Here is a 15,231-nt window from a genome sequence, read left to right as displayed (position 1 = left end):
GTTTCCCTCTAAATATGCCCCAACCTATTAATATGCCTTTCTGGATAGACTTCTGTCTCCTTACTTTATGTATGTTTCGCATGTTTGCGTAAAAAAGTTTTAACTTTCCGTTACATCTATCCGATCTGTCTATTTACTACCCTACTATACGTGGCCCCTTCCCAAATGAACAAAAACTTATTAGTTTTTTGGGAAACAATACAAAAACCTTACTACCCCTTAAACCCCCCTCTCTCTGCCTTCCTATTGTATACTTTTGTACCCAGACTACTTTTCGCTAACTGTTGTGGTACTTGCACGTACCCCATTTTCTTGAAAATCCAAAATTTAGGGGTAGTGGTTTTAACTCATCATTCTCCGTCTTACCAGCCCAAAACTCTCTTAGACGTTATCGGTCAACGGATTGTTTTACCGTAAAGTAATAAAAGGGAAAAAACCCCCCAATTTCTGGGAACTTCACGGTAAGCAAAAAATAGCATTTTAAATACCTACCCAAATTTAGGTCTTTCATACACATACGCTTCAAAATTTTTCTTCAAACTACCGTTAAACTTCCTACTAAAAACCCTTACCAAAGGGTGTACGGTGTTGTGTTAACTGCCTTTGACAAAAAACCTACTAACTTTGCTATAAGGTTAGTAAACTGCGATCCAAGTCTTAAGCATTTCCCCTGGAACTCCCTTTTTAAATGTAAAATCTACTAAAGCCTCGCTACCTCTCAGTTTCAATACTAGGTAGTGCTTGGGTTCCGGGTATCTAGTGAAAATCTACCATAGTCAAAATATCCGTTTTTCCCATCATCATAGGTTCGATGGGCAACAATGTGACAGCAAATCTCTTAAACGGGGTTCAAAAAACATTTTTCCCAAGGAAAATTTCTTACTTACCCTTGCTATTTACGTCAAATACTACGTGACATACCTCCCACCTCTCCTTACTCTGGGGCCCGTAAATTCACCCAATACCCCATCACTGTTTTCCCTTTCAAAATAAATGGCCTACGTAACGAACTGTGCAAATTTTATCATTTTTTTTAGACTTTAGGGCAATCAACTGTTATTTTGTCTAAATTCTGGGCGGTATATCTCTATATAACATTTATTCTAACTCAAACCTAACTGAACCCCCTTTCCTTCCTGTTAAAACGTACCTTCCCCCAGCCTTTTTCTACACAAATCTAAGTCTATCTTTTTTGTTGTTTTCTAAGTTTCCTCTTTGATTACTAAAATCTGGACGGAAATTTAAGCTTTACTAGCTTCTTAACTTTGGTTGCGCCCTAGTTTCTACTGCTGACGCTAAACTACTAAACGAGGTTTACTGCTCCCCCTACATTACCAATATAACATCAGTGGTGGATTACTCACCCAAAGCCTCTAATGTACCCCTTTAAAACGGGCAATCAAATTTATTCTAGCTACATCTAGCCCATGTTCCTCCCATCTTTACTTATATTTCGGTTTTTCTCTACAAACTGACTTGCTTTTTACTAAGTCCCCTTTCACTATCAACTGTACAAACCCGTATCTGCATAGCGATTTACATCCCTACCATTACAAGTACCGGGTTTTGTAGGACTTACTTACCTAAAAGCATCCTAATCCTCAAATCACTGAGTTCTATAATCTATTTCCTCTCTGACCTATTGATTTACTCCCATCTTTTCTTATTTCTTCCTTACCTCTACTCCTAAATCGGTCCGGCCCTACCTCTTTTTATTTTTCCCTTCAATTTTTTTTCTCCCCTTTACACTTTTCCCGTTCCTGCTCCCCTATTCTGTTTTGCATTTGCACTATTTCCCCTACTTTCCACTCTACAGTAATATGGCTATGCCCCATTCGCCAAATTTGTACCCCAAAGGGTTGATAACCTCTACCTCTATTTCAACATTGCTACTACCTTATTTTAGTGCCTACATTTCGATACTAGGAACTGTCTCTGAGGTATTTTATATGGGTTTATGGGTTCGGTCCTTTTTGGTTCGTTACGAATCTTGGAAACCCCCACGAGTCTTTGCAAAAAAAAATCTGCTCTTTTGCTACATCCCCAGCTTTAAATAACTCTTACTCTCAATTTGATAGTTCTTGTTAATACATTAAAAATTGATCCCCAAATATAAAATTTTAACAATCCCTTTTAAGTTTCTTACCCTTCTCAACTAACCAAAATCAAAATATCTACTATTCTGGCAAAAAACATACAAAGGTCTATTATCACGGGGCCCTTTCATTTCTAAAACTTTTTCTTATAGCCATTCAGTGAGTTCAACTGACAAGCAAAGGGGTTTTCGTTTACATAGCCTTAGGGTTTCCAAGAGAATTTATCAAAAACCTTTTCCCGTCCCTTTGAAGGAACGGTTTTTTTAGTGACCATATTTTTTACCCAATCCTGCCAACGCGTACGTTTCTACACATACAAGTACGCATCCGGGAATCAATTTTCCATAAAAGGGAGACATCTTAACTTTACCTTTTTTACTCATTTTTTTAAAATCTCTCAAACTTAGCTCTTTTTCTAATTTCCTACTTTCTGCTTCTTTTTTTTTCCCCAAACCCCTAGAAACTTTTACTTCTGCTTTTCATTTTAACTTACCCTTTTCTAATGTCACCTAACTTAAGTTCAAATTCCATTTTTTCCTTCTGAAACCCTGTTTCAACTCTAATTTTTCCTCTCGGGCTTCTAAGCTCTTTGTCGTTAAAAATTCTATTTTTTCCTTCTGAAACCCCTTTTTTAAATTTAATTTTTCCTTCTCTCCTCTAAACTACTTTGTCGTTCATATTCTTCTTTTTTTCTGAAAAACCTAGCTTTTTAATTCTAACCTATCTTTCTCTGCTTCTACCGTAATTTTTTTCCCTTTAATCTATCTTTTCTCTGCTTAAAATTACTATGTTTTTCCCCTCATTTCCCCTCCTGCTCTTCCTTAACAAAGGTACGTAACTCCTTCCTTATAACCAAAACCTGTCTCCCTTTCGTTAACTCTATACACTAGTCGGTTAAAATTTAATTACATACGTTAACCTATAAAATACAGTAAACAGCTATATAAAAACCTGAGACACTAGTTAAAACAATCGTGAGGGAATCTAGACTAAAAATTTACAAAAGGCTTATAACAGTTACCATGGAGAAAACCCAAAAAAACTATACGTATATACTCCCAAAAAAGTCCTCCCTAAAATAATAAACACCAATTTGGCACATTTACTATGTGTCAATCACGGTTGCATAGGCAAAACAACAATGTACAGTGACAGTAGGCTGTAAAAAACCCCAACCCTTATCAAATAAAAATCAACTGTAACTAGTTTAAACCCTTTAGTGTAACAAAAAACAAAAAATAAACAAAAGTGTTATCCTAAGATAAAGAAGGAAACAAAACTGTTTAGCACTAAAACTTAAAAGTAGGTAAAAAGTTATGAAAGAAAAAACAAGCTTGCAAAAACCACACAATTAAATACTGTATCTGTATGTATACGTGCACTAGTACATAATTAACTTTGTCGTTTAAAGTTGATGGGACAATGAATTTTAAATGTGCTTAAATCCTGGGGTTTTCTCAAGAATATTGTTTTTAATTCATGTTACAGTACCATTTTGTTCATGACAGAACGTCATTAAAGTATTATTTTAAAAAACGAATGAAACTAAAATCTTGGTTATGTTCTATGTTTGAAGGAAGAAATTTTTGGGGGACAATTTAATTGAATGTTAGTAAAGGAATTTTCTCATAAGACATTAGAAGAGTTATTTTAAAAACCAAACAGAAAAAAGTTTTTTTTTATAAAGACTTCCAAAATTACATAATTGAAAAGATTTTTTTTTAAACAAATAGAAATTTCTACAAAAGTTCCATCAACTATGTTTCCCATTTATTTGATATTTGTTTTTTGCCTTCGTCAATGCCCTTTTGTCGCTTCTATAACCTGATTACTTCTCAAATCCCTGCTGGATTAAAACGGAACTTCACAGAAATGATATTATAAGCCTTGTTGTACGTACCTCGTTTTTTTTTTGTGGAGTTAGGGTCACTTAAAATAGTTTTTGAATGAAAATTTTTTCCAAAACTTCTATTAATTATAATTAGCAGGATTTGAAAAAAATTTTATAGGAGACCCGTTAAATTTCTAGCTAAAGTGAAATTACGAGGTTCTTAAATAAAATGTCTTGGTACGGGTAATACCCCTTTTGATTATCCTACAAAAATCTTTGAAAGATTTTTTCGTAATTCACTAAAATTCATTAAAGCCAAGGGGATTTATTGAATAAGATGTGCATATCGTTGGTAAACTGCTCGAAATTTTTTTTTCGGATTTATGTCCATTATTCTTTTTACGGAAAAAAATATTCGGACTTCTTCTCCGTTCGTATTTGGGCTTTGACTAAAACGTTTAGGAATGATTTTGAGGTCTATTTTATTCTAAGGTAGGGTTTGATTTTAAACGATTTGACAAATTTAATTTGTACCTCATTATTGGAAAAAAAAATTATGTAACAGATCCTTTTTCATCTTTTTGGGAACCCCATCAACACCAGTGGAATTAGGAAAATGCTCTAGAAAATTGTTTTTTTTTGAAAAAATTTGCAAAAAAAAAAAAATCTGTGAAAAAGATAGTTTTGTGTAAAATATTAATGTCTGCATTTTGTAACCCCCCCACTGGTTGCATAGTTTGAAAAAGTCACATTTTTTTCAACTCGGTTTTTTTTAAAGGTTTAAAACAGAAAAAAACCCCTATACTAATGTCATCCAGGTATAAATACATCAGTTTTAAAATATATTTTCCCGGTCAAATTTTTAATTTAATTTTTATTTTTAAATCCAAAAGTTCTAAAACAAATAGTCTTTAAAAATTCCACTTTTTTTTTAAACCCCGCTCTTAAACCCGGCCCAAAAATCAACTAACCGAGTGATCTAAACCCCGTCCGAAGCCTTTATCCGATCCCATTTTTTAAAACTTTCTAACTTCCGTTTTTTAAAACTAGTCCTCTTTTTTTTTGCTCACCCCTCCCTCCCCTCTTCCTACTTCTCTTAATTCTTGAGTATTTAACCTTTTTTACGAATAAAAGCAATAAATTTTTTACAAGTATTTAAAAAATATTAAAAGCAATTAAAAACATGTCATCAAACCCATATTTCATATAATAGTAAAAAAACAGATGTAAAATAATCACCAATGTGTATTTTCGTAAAAAAAATGCTGTTACAAAAACCAAAATTTTTGGGGCAAATTTAATAGATAAAACATTCAACAGTGATTCATTTTGTATAAATTGTAAACAAAACATATGCTGAACGGGGAACAAAGTAATTAACATTTCTGGAAAATTTAATGAAAATTCCATCGAAAACAAAAAAAAAGTAATTAAGGTGCCCAAACAATTTCATTTGAAAATTTTCGTAATATTTGATCGGTAAAATAGTAAAAAAATCTTTTTGGCCCAAAAGTAAGGAAAAAAAACACCCCGATGTTACGAAATTTGTTGGTATAAATCCCAAACAAGACCTACGCATGAAAACAGAATTCTTTCATTTGTAAAAATATCAGGTTATTCCAAAAATCAAAAAAGAAAAAATAAATAAAATGTGAATTAACAAAAAAACTGACCTGCGAGCCTATCATTGGTTCTCCCATCCTAATCAATCGGAATTTTCATATAATAAAGATTCCAGTGTTATCAAACTTTTGTTTCCCCTATTTAGAAAAATTTTTGAAAAAATATATTATGGGGCTCAAAGTAAACTATAAAGCTTTTACTCAGACACTGTTTTCAGTTTTATAAAACGCCCATATTTATGAAAACTTTACTTAGCCCCTATATTCAAAGATACTGCCTTTTTAACAATTTTTTTAACCCAAAGGGAAAAAAATTTAAACCCGTTTCTTGTTTACCTCCTTACATTTTGCAAAGCAAATGTTTTAATATTTTTTTTCTCTTATACTTTTTCAAAACATTTAAAAAAACCCGCATGACAAAATATTTTTTACGGGGAATATTTTTTTTTTTGTCCCTTCCATTTTTTATCCGGCTGCATTTTTCAAATTCCCTTTTTTACGTTTCATGTCACTGTTTCTATTGAGTTTTTATTTTGCTAAAGCTATACAACAAAACAAAACATAAAATTTTCCCCCCCGCTTACTCAGTGGGGGACGTTTGGGCTACGGGCACGGGGTCGCGAGTTCGATCCCGGGGGGGGGTATGTTCTCCTGACGATTTGATAAAAGACATTGTGTCTAAATCATTCGTCCTCCCCTCGATAATTCAGTTGGGGGGGTTTGGGAGTTTCTTGCGGAGAAAGGTTTTTATGGTCAGAATCCCCGGGGGAAAAATGGAAAGGGTTTAACTGCCCCCCCGTTACATGAAATAAAAAATGTTAAAAAAGGCGTTAAACCCAAAAAAAAAACAAAAAAAAAACCCCCCAAAAATTGAGGATTCCGTCTGTAAAAGGGAAAGTTTTTGTAAAAAAATACAGTCTATTAAAAGGGCCCCAATGAGAAAAAAACACACGTTATAAGGGAAAAAACCCTTTTATAAAAAAAAAAACAATACACTACAAAAAAAAAACACTCTCTAGAAAATTCCTTTAAAAATGAACAAATCAGTATTTTTTCCCAAGAAAATTTAAAATAGATATTTTATTTGTTTCGGATGACGTTTGTTTTTTCCTGTGATGATTTCTATTTTTGTTTACGCTGGTACAATGTTATCTATCCGTTTTGTAATCATATAAACTTTATATGATTTTCTTCAAATTTTTTTTTTTTTTTTTTTTTTTTGGCTTTAAAAAATGTTTTACCATACATCTTGCTGCTAAAAGTTGCATCGTTTTATTTTTTAGGGCTGTTCAAATCTCGCAAACCACTGGTAACGTTCGGAATATTATCTTTTTTAAATTCAAATTTTTTATAGTCCCGCCTTGAAAAATTTTTCTATGAAATATCTTCAGAATCTAAACATAGTTATCATTTTTTATTTTTTCCCTAAAAAAATAAGGTTTTGTGAAATTAAAAAAGTCCCGTTTAAAAATTGCCCCAATCTTTAAAAGTAAATCAATTTATTGTTCTTGTACATTATCCCCCAAAATTCAGGCAAAGAGCCCCTCAAACCCCCTGACTCAAAGAACAAAATCCCCCTTTCTTTATTTTTTCAACAATCGCATTACTGGGTAATTCCCAATAGTTGGCATTTTCCTTGCTCCGAAAAACGTTAACCCCCGTCATATTTCCCCATAAATTTTATATGCACGTTATCCACGCTTTAAGATTTTACATCTTAATATTTATATATATGCGTTACTCAGCTCTAAGACATATTTTCCGTCTCATATAATCTACAGTATATTTTAATGCCCCATGCCATGTATGAACCCCGTTTTTAAAATCACCCACATTTAACAGAATTATACAACATTCTTTGAGCTAAGAGTATACATCTACATTCCTGCCCTAATTAAAAATAGGCCCGCCAAAGATAATTTCACAAAGATAATTTATCTATAAATTTCTTTATTTTTCGGTTATTCGAATTTTTATAAAAAGATGAGCTGATTTTTCATTTTTAGATTTCCCAAAAAAAAAAAACACAACAAAAAAAAACAAAAAAACTTTGTGATTGGTTTCCATGTAAAAAAAGTTTATTGTCAAAAATCTCGTTCTATAACTTTTAAAAACTAAAAAAAATCTTTTAAAATTCCGAGCCTCCTATTTAATTCAACTTTCCCTGTCAAAAAAAATAGAATATTTTACTAATTTTACTTTCGTGTCTTAACTTTATTTTGAAAAAAAATTTTTTCTACCTTATTTCCAAGAAAAGAGTTTTAAATTTCTTTTTCCGAAACTTAATTACAACGTTCGAGAATTTTTACGATTTTGAACAGCCCCGTTATGGTTAGAGGTAAATTTGACAGCACTAAAATCATTTTATTATGGGGTTTCATCTTCTTTCCTTCCTTAGATATTTTCTTTTAATGAATTCCTGGAAACTATATATCTCCTTCCCCCTTAGAAACATTTTCTTGGTTCCTGCAGTCGCATTTTTGTGACGGCCCGTTGAAATCTTTTTTAAAAGACATGTTTTCTTTCGCGATTCTTTGTCCCGCTCCGACGTAGTACCGATTTTTTATAAAAGTCCTTTCCCTTTTTCATATAGTTTTTTTTTTCTATTTTTAGCATTTGCGCTTCCGAACTTTAAATTCAAGAGATGCAAAAAAATTTTCGCCATGTAATGAATACCAGTTCGTTTTTCTTAGGTTTTTCGTTTTTTTACCGTCATGATTACTAATAAAATTTTCCCAAATAAAACAGTTAAAATTTTTTTTCTAAATTTTTTATGAATTTTTGTTTGAGTTTTTATGTTTCAATACTTTCCCAAAAATTTGTTTTCAAGCGTATTCCCTTTTTAAATATTCCCTTGTGATATTTCGACCAAATTTTTTTGTTCGTTCAAAATGTTCTGTTTAAATCCTGGGACTGGCAAAAAACGACATGTAACACCACCCCTGGTTGCATAGATTTAGGAAAGTCAGCAGTTTTCAACTCGGTTTTTTTACAAGGTTTACGAAAAACAACTTACTAATAGTCGATCCAGTATAAATACTCGCTTTAAAAAGAATTTTTCCCCCGTCAAACTTTTTAAATTTTTTTTTATTCTTAAGTCCAAAAATTTTATAACAAATGTCATTCTAAAAAATCCCATTATTTTTAACCCGCTCTTAAAACCCCAGCCCAAAAAAGAAAAAACCATGATTGAAAAGATCCCAAATGCCAATTTTCCGATCCCCTTTTTGTAAAACATTTCTAAAATTCCTGTTTTAATCAGTCCTCTCTTTTTTTTGACTCAGTCTCCTCTCCCCTTTTCCTTTTTTCTCTTAATTCTCTGAGTATTTAACCTTTTTTACGAATACAAAGCAATAAAATGTTTACAAAATTTCAAAATATTTAAACAAATTTTAGAAAATTAAAAAAAAACGCCCATTATGACTCAATAAAAGTAAAAAACAATGTAAAAACAATCACCAATGTGTATTTGTAAAAAAGACTGTTACAGAAACAAAAAAAATAAATTTGGGTCAAATTTAATAGTAAAACTTTTAAAAGTGATTCATTTTTTATAAATTGTAAACAACAAAAATATGCTGAAAAAGGTAAAAAAAGTAATTAACATTTTGGCCAAATTTAAGAAATTCCACGAAAAAAAAAAATAAAGTAATTAAGCGACCAAATCAATTTCATTTAGAATTTCGTTTTTTTTGATCGGTAATAATAGTAAAAAAAAGCATTTAGGCCCAAAAAGTAATGGATAAAACATCGATGTTACGAAATTTGCTTTAGATAAAAACCAACAATGCCTCGCATGTAAAAAATTCGTATCATTGTAAGAAAACAGGGGTTTTTTACCAAAACAAAAAAAATAAAAAAAAACAATGATGAATTACTGAAAACTGACCTGCGAGCAGCTATCATTGTGTTACATCTCAGAATTGTTCAACATTCTTAAAACGATCGATTCATTTTCCCCATTTAAAAAAAGAAGCAGAAGTAAGAAACTAGGTCACCAGGTCAAATTTAAGGTAAGGCTTGTTAACACTCTAGAGGCCACATTTATGACTATATCTTAATGAAACTTGGTCAGAATGTTAATCTTGATGATCTTTAGGTCAAGTTCAAATCTGGGTCAGATGGGGTCAAAAACTAGGTCACCAGGTCAAATCAAAGGAAAATCTTGTTAACACTCTAGAGGCCACATTTATGACTGTATCTTCATGAAACTTGGTCAGAATGTTAACTTTGATGATCTTTAGGTCAAGTTCGAATCTTGGTCATGTGGAATGTGACCTACTGACCTACTGTTTTGTTTTTTAAGATACATTGAAATTTGGATGACATGTACAGTTTTGTACACCGATCTTAAAACTGACTTCAGTGACCATGAATGTGACCTACTGACCTACTTTCTTCATGTGAGTGATACAGGGCCTTCAGGGCCCTCTTGTTTACTAATAGAATGTAATGCACGTTTGTTCTGTCTCAGTTATTACTATATAACTTCAATTCAAACTGAAATTAATTGTTCCACACTATTAGCTACATGATATGACACATGGTATATTACTTTGCCGATTTTTTCAATGAATTATGGCCCTTTAATTATGCTCCCTGAAGGGCGAACATATAGTTGCCACTTTGTCCATCCTTCCGTCCGTCACACTTTTGTCTGAAGTACAACTTGAAAAGTATTAATGATTGAAACTTCACATAATCATAGAGGCCATCAAAGAATCATAACTCTACCTTACCTAGTTTTTTAATTATCACCCTTCATTGTACAAAATAAGGCTTGTCCGGAGCATTACTTGAAAAGTATTAATGGCATTTCATTGAAACTTCACAAAATGATGGAGGCCATTGACAGGAAGTGCAGTGTCAAAGAACCATAACTCTACTTTACCTAATTTTTTAGCTCGACTATGCGAGCACTTTGGTTAAAGTTTTGATGCACTTTTTCTTTATCTCTGTAATTACTTGATGGATTTATTTCAAACTTAAAATATATAGTTATTCCTCATCATCACCCTCATCAAATGACACAAGGGCCATAACTCTGGAACCAATTTTCCATGAATTATGCCCCTTTTTGACTTAGAATTTAAGGTTAAAGTTTTGGTGCATTTTCGCTCTATCACTGTTATTACATAAATGGATTTTATTTAAACTTAAAATAGTTGTTCCACATCATCACTCACATCATATAACACAAGGACCATAACTCTTGCACCAATATTTCATGAATTATCCCCCTTTTTACTTAGAATTTCAATTTAAAGTTTTGGTGTAGTTTCGCTCTATCTCAGTTATTACTAAATGGATTTGATTCAAACTTAAAACAGTTATTCCATCTTATCACCCACATCATATGATACAAGGTCCATAATTCTGGCACAAATTTTTCATGAATAATGTCCCCTTTTACTTAGAATTTAAGGTTAATTTTGATGCATTTTTACTATATCTTTTATTATAGAGAGGATTTGATCCAAACTTAAAATATTTGTTCGGCATCATCATTCACGTCATATAACACAAGGACCATAACTCTAGCACCAGTATTTCTTGAATTATCCCCCCTTTTGACATAGAATTTCTGGTTAAAGTTTTGGTGCACTTTTAATCTCAGTTATTACGAAATGGATTTGATTCAATTTTAAAGTAGTTGTTACACATCATCACCCATTCATCCACATCATGTCACACAAGGTGCATCACTCTTGCACCAATATTTCATGAATTATGCCCCCTTTTTGCTTAGAATTATACTTATTTAATGTTTCGATAACTTTATCTTTATCTCTCTTATTACTTAATTCTTTTGACACAAACATAAATTATTGTCCAATACCTTCATCCACATTGGAGTCATTAAACATTCCAGTGACTGCTCCAGCTTCCTCAGATGTGCCGGTTTTCACTATCCAGCATCGAAATAGTCGAGCTCGCTGTCTCCTGTGACAGCTCTTGTTTGATTATCTCCCTTTATTATACAAAATAAGGCTTGTCCGGAGCATTACTTGAAAAGTAATAATGGCATTTCATTGAAACTTCACAAAATGATAGAAGCCATTGAAGAGAAGTGCATTATCAAAGAACCATAACTCTACTTTACCGAGTTTTTGAATTATCTCCCTTTATGATACACAATAAGGCTTGTCTGGAGTATAACTTGAAATGTATTAATGGCATTTGAATGGAACTTCACATAGTCATAGAGGCCATTGAGAGAAAGTGCAGTGTCAAATAATCATAACTCTACCTTACCTAGTTTTTTGAATTACATGTATCTCCCTTTATTATACAAAAAAAGGCTTTTGAAAAGTATTAATGGAATTTCATAGAAACTTCACAAAATGATAGAGGCCATTGATGGGAAGTGCTGTGTCAAAGAACCATAACTCTATTTCTTTTCAATGAAATGCCATTAATGCTTTCAAAGTAATGCTCCTGACAAGTCTTATTTTGTATAATAAAGGGAGATATTTCAAAAACTAGGTAAACCATAACTAAACTTTATCCAGTTTTTAGCAACACTCTGTGTCCGTGGTCCGTCGTCCTGATGTTAACAATTTCTCGTGATCGCATCTCCTCAGAAACTACTGGAGGGGATTTTGACCAAACTTTGTCAGAATGATGTATTGGTACCCTTGTTGTGTCCCCCTGAAAATCAGACTGGTTCAACAATTTTTGAGTGAGTTATGGCCCTTTGTTTATTTTTATAATTTACATAGATTTATATAGGGAAAAACTTATATTTGGTATGTAGCATCATCTAGTGGTCCTCTACCAAGATTGTTCAAATTGTTTCCATGGAGTCAAATACGGCCCCGCCCAGGGGGTCACATGGTTTATATAGACTTATATAGGGAAAAACTTTGAAAAACCTCTTGTCCAAAACCAGAGGGCCTAGGGCTTTGATATTTTGTATGTGACATCATCTAGTGGTCCTCTACTAAGATTGTTCATATTATACCCCTCGGGTCAAATATGGCCCTGCCCTTGGGGTCACATGGTTTACATAGACCTGTATAGGGAAAAACTTTGAAAATCTTCTTGTCCAAACCACAAAGCCTAAAGCTTTGATATTTGTAATGTAGCATCATCTAGTGGTTCTCTACCAAGTTTGTTCAATTTACCCCCTAGGGTCAAATATGGCCCCGTCCCAGGGGTCACATGATTCATATAGACTTATATAAGGGAAAAGCTTAATATCTTCTTGTTCATAAGCTACAGCATTCAAATTTGGACCACACGTATAGTTTTGAGTGGCAAGATGAACCTTGACATGAGTTGACCTTGATCTTGACCTAGTGACCTACTTTCACATTTCTGTAGCTGCAGCCTTCAAACTTAGACCACATGCATAGGTTTATGTACTGAAATTATCTTTGACCTTGACATTGACCTAGTGACCTACTTTCACATTTTTGAAGGTACATGCTTCAAATTTGGACCACATGCATAGTTTTGTGTTCCAAAATGAAATTTGACATTGATTTTGACCTAGTGACCTACTTTCACATTTTTCAAGCTACAACCTTCAAATTTGGACCACATGCACAGTTTTGTGTACCAAAATGAACTCTGACCTTGAGATTGACCCTATGAGCTACTTTCACATTTTTGAAGTTACATGCTTCAAATTTGGACCCCATGCATAGTTTTGTGTTCCGAAATGAAATTTGACATTGATTTTGACCTAGTGACCTACTTTCACATTTCTGAAGGTACAGGCTTCAAATTTGGACCACATGCATAGTTTTGTGTTCTTAATTGTAATTTGACATTAATTTTTACCTAGTGACCTACTTTCACATTTCTCAAGCTACAGCCTTCAGATTTGAAGCAGATGCATAGTTTTGTGTACCGAAATGAACTTTGACCTTGAAATTGATCTAGTGACCTACTTCCACATTTCTCAAGCCAAAGCTTTCAAATTTAGACCACATGCATGGACCACATGCACAGTGTTGTGTACCGAAATGAAATTTGACCTTGATTTTGACCTTAAGCTAGTCTTGAAATTTGGAACATTCAAAAATGGCTCATTGGTGGGTGCCAAGATCACTCTGTGATCTCTTGTTGAATTATCTCCCTTTAATATACAAAATAAAGCTTGTCCAGAGCATTACTTGAAAAGTAATTTAATGATTATAGAGATGGTATCTAAAAAATTCAAATTCATCTTTACAGATTTTTTTCAGAGTGAAATGATAGCTAAGTGCACCAATTTACTAAATATATTTATGGTTTTCCTCCTCTCCATGTTAAAATAGAAATATTTGATATTTAAAAAATAACTTTCTTAAAATATCTTAAGCAAAATGGACAACTCTTGTATTGACTGTTTTTCAATGATTTTAGGATTTCCTCAATTATAGTCTATATCAAAAGTCTCCACAGCTAAATAAATTCAACAGAATATAGTGCAAATTTAGTCTACTTTCAACACTTGGAAAGAGCCTATACTGAACTTCCTTTTATCTTTTAATAAAGTCAAAATCCAAGACTAGCAAAGAGTCTAGAACTCATGAAAAAAAATCTGAGTGAAAGAGAATGACATGCTCTTTATTATAACCATACCAAAATTATTAAAGATTTTATGATGTAAAAAAAACTACACCATTTTACCATCAATATTTTCCACTCAAGAATGCACTCAATTCAGGTGATAATTGTTGATATAATTGTAAATGAGAGGCCCCAACAAAAATCTTTTTGTTGTGTAAACAGTTTTAAGTTGTAAATTAATGTTGATATCTGAAGTACACCTTATAGTTCATTTAAAGGCAGTTGACCTGTAACAAAAATCTTCAAATAAAGTAATCCCCATATGCTTTTTCAGCATTTATTCGTTTTTCATGGAAAGCAATGATCATGACGTTTCTTAATGTTGTAAAATTATGTCTCCCCCATACTGTTTTTGCCTTGTCCGTCCGTCCTTCTGTCCGTCACACTTCATTTCCGATCAATAACTGGAGAGCCATTTGACCAAGAACCTTCAGACTTCATAGGTTTGCAGGGCTTATAGAGAAGACGACCCCTATTGTTTTTGGGGTCACTGCATCAAAGGTCAAGGTCACAGGGGCCAGAACATGGAAAAACATTTCCGATCAATAACTTGAGAATCACTTGACCTAGAATATTGAAGCTTCATAGGATGATTGGTCATGCAGAGCAGATGATCCCTATTGATTTTGGGGTCACTCTCTTGAAGGTCAAGGTCACAGGGGCCTGAACTTTGAAACCAATTTCCGATCAATAACCTGAGAACCACTTGACCCAGAATGTTGAAACTTCTTAGGATGATTGGACATGCAGAGTAGATGATCACTATTGATTTTGGGGTCACTCTGTTAAAGGTCAAGGTCACCGGGGCCAGAACATGGAAAACCATTTCCGATCAATAACTTGAGAACCACTTGACCCAGAACTTTCAAACTTCATAGGGTAAAATGACTTACAGAGAGATGACCCCTAACATTTTTGGGGTCACTCCATCAAAGGTCAAGGTCACAGGGGGCTGAACATAGAAAACTCTTTCCAATCTATTACATGGGAACCACTTGACCAGAATGTTGAAACTAATTATTACGATGATTGGACATGCAGAGTAGATGACCCGTTCTGATTTTTGGGTCACTTGATCAAAGGTCAAGGCCAGAGGGGCCTGAACATGGAAAACCGTTTC

Source organism: Mercenaria mercenaria, chromosome 5, assembly GCF_021730395.1.
Source record: "Mercenaria mercenaria strain notata chromosome 5, MADL_Memer_1, whole genome shotgun sequence".
Classification (NCBI taxonomy): domain Eukaryota; kingdom Metazoa; phylum Mollusca; class Bivalvia; order Venerida; family Veneridae; genus Mercenaria; species Mercenaria mercenaria.
Note: the sequence above shows the minus strand (reverse complement) of the source record.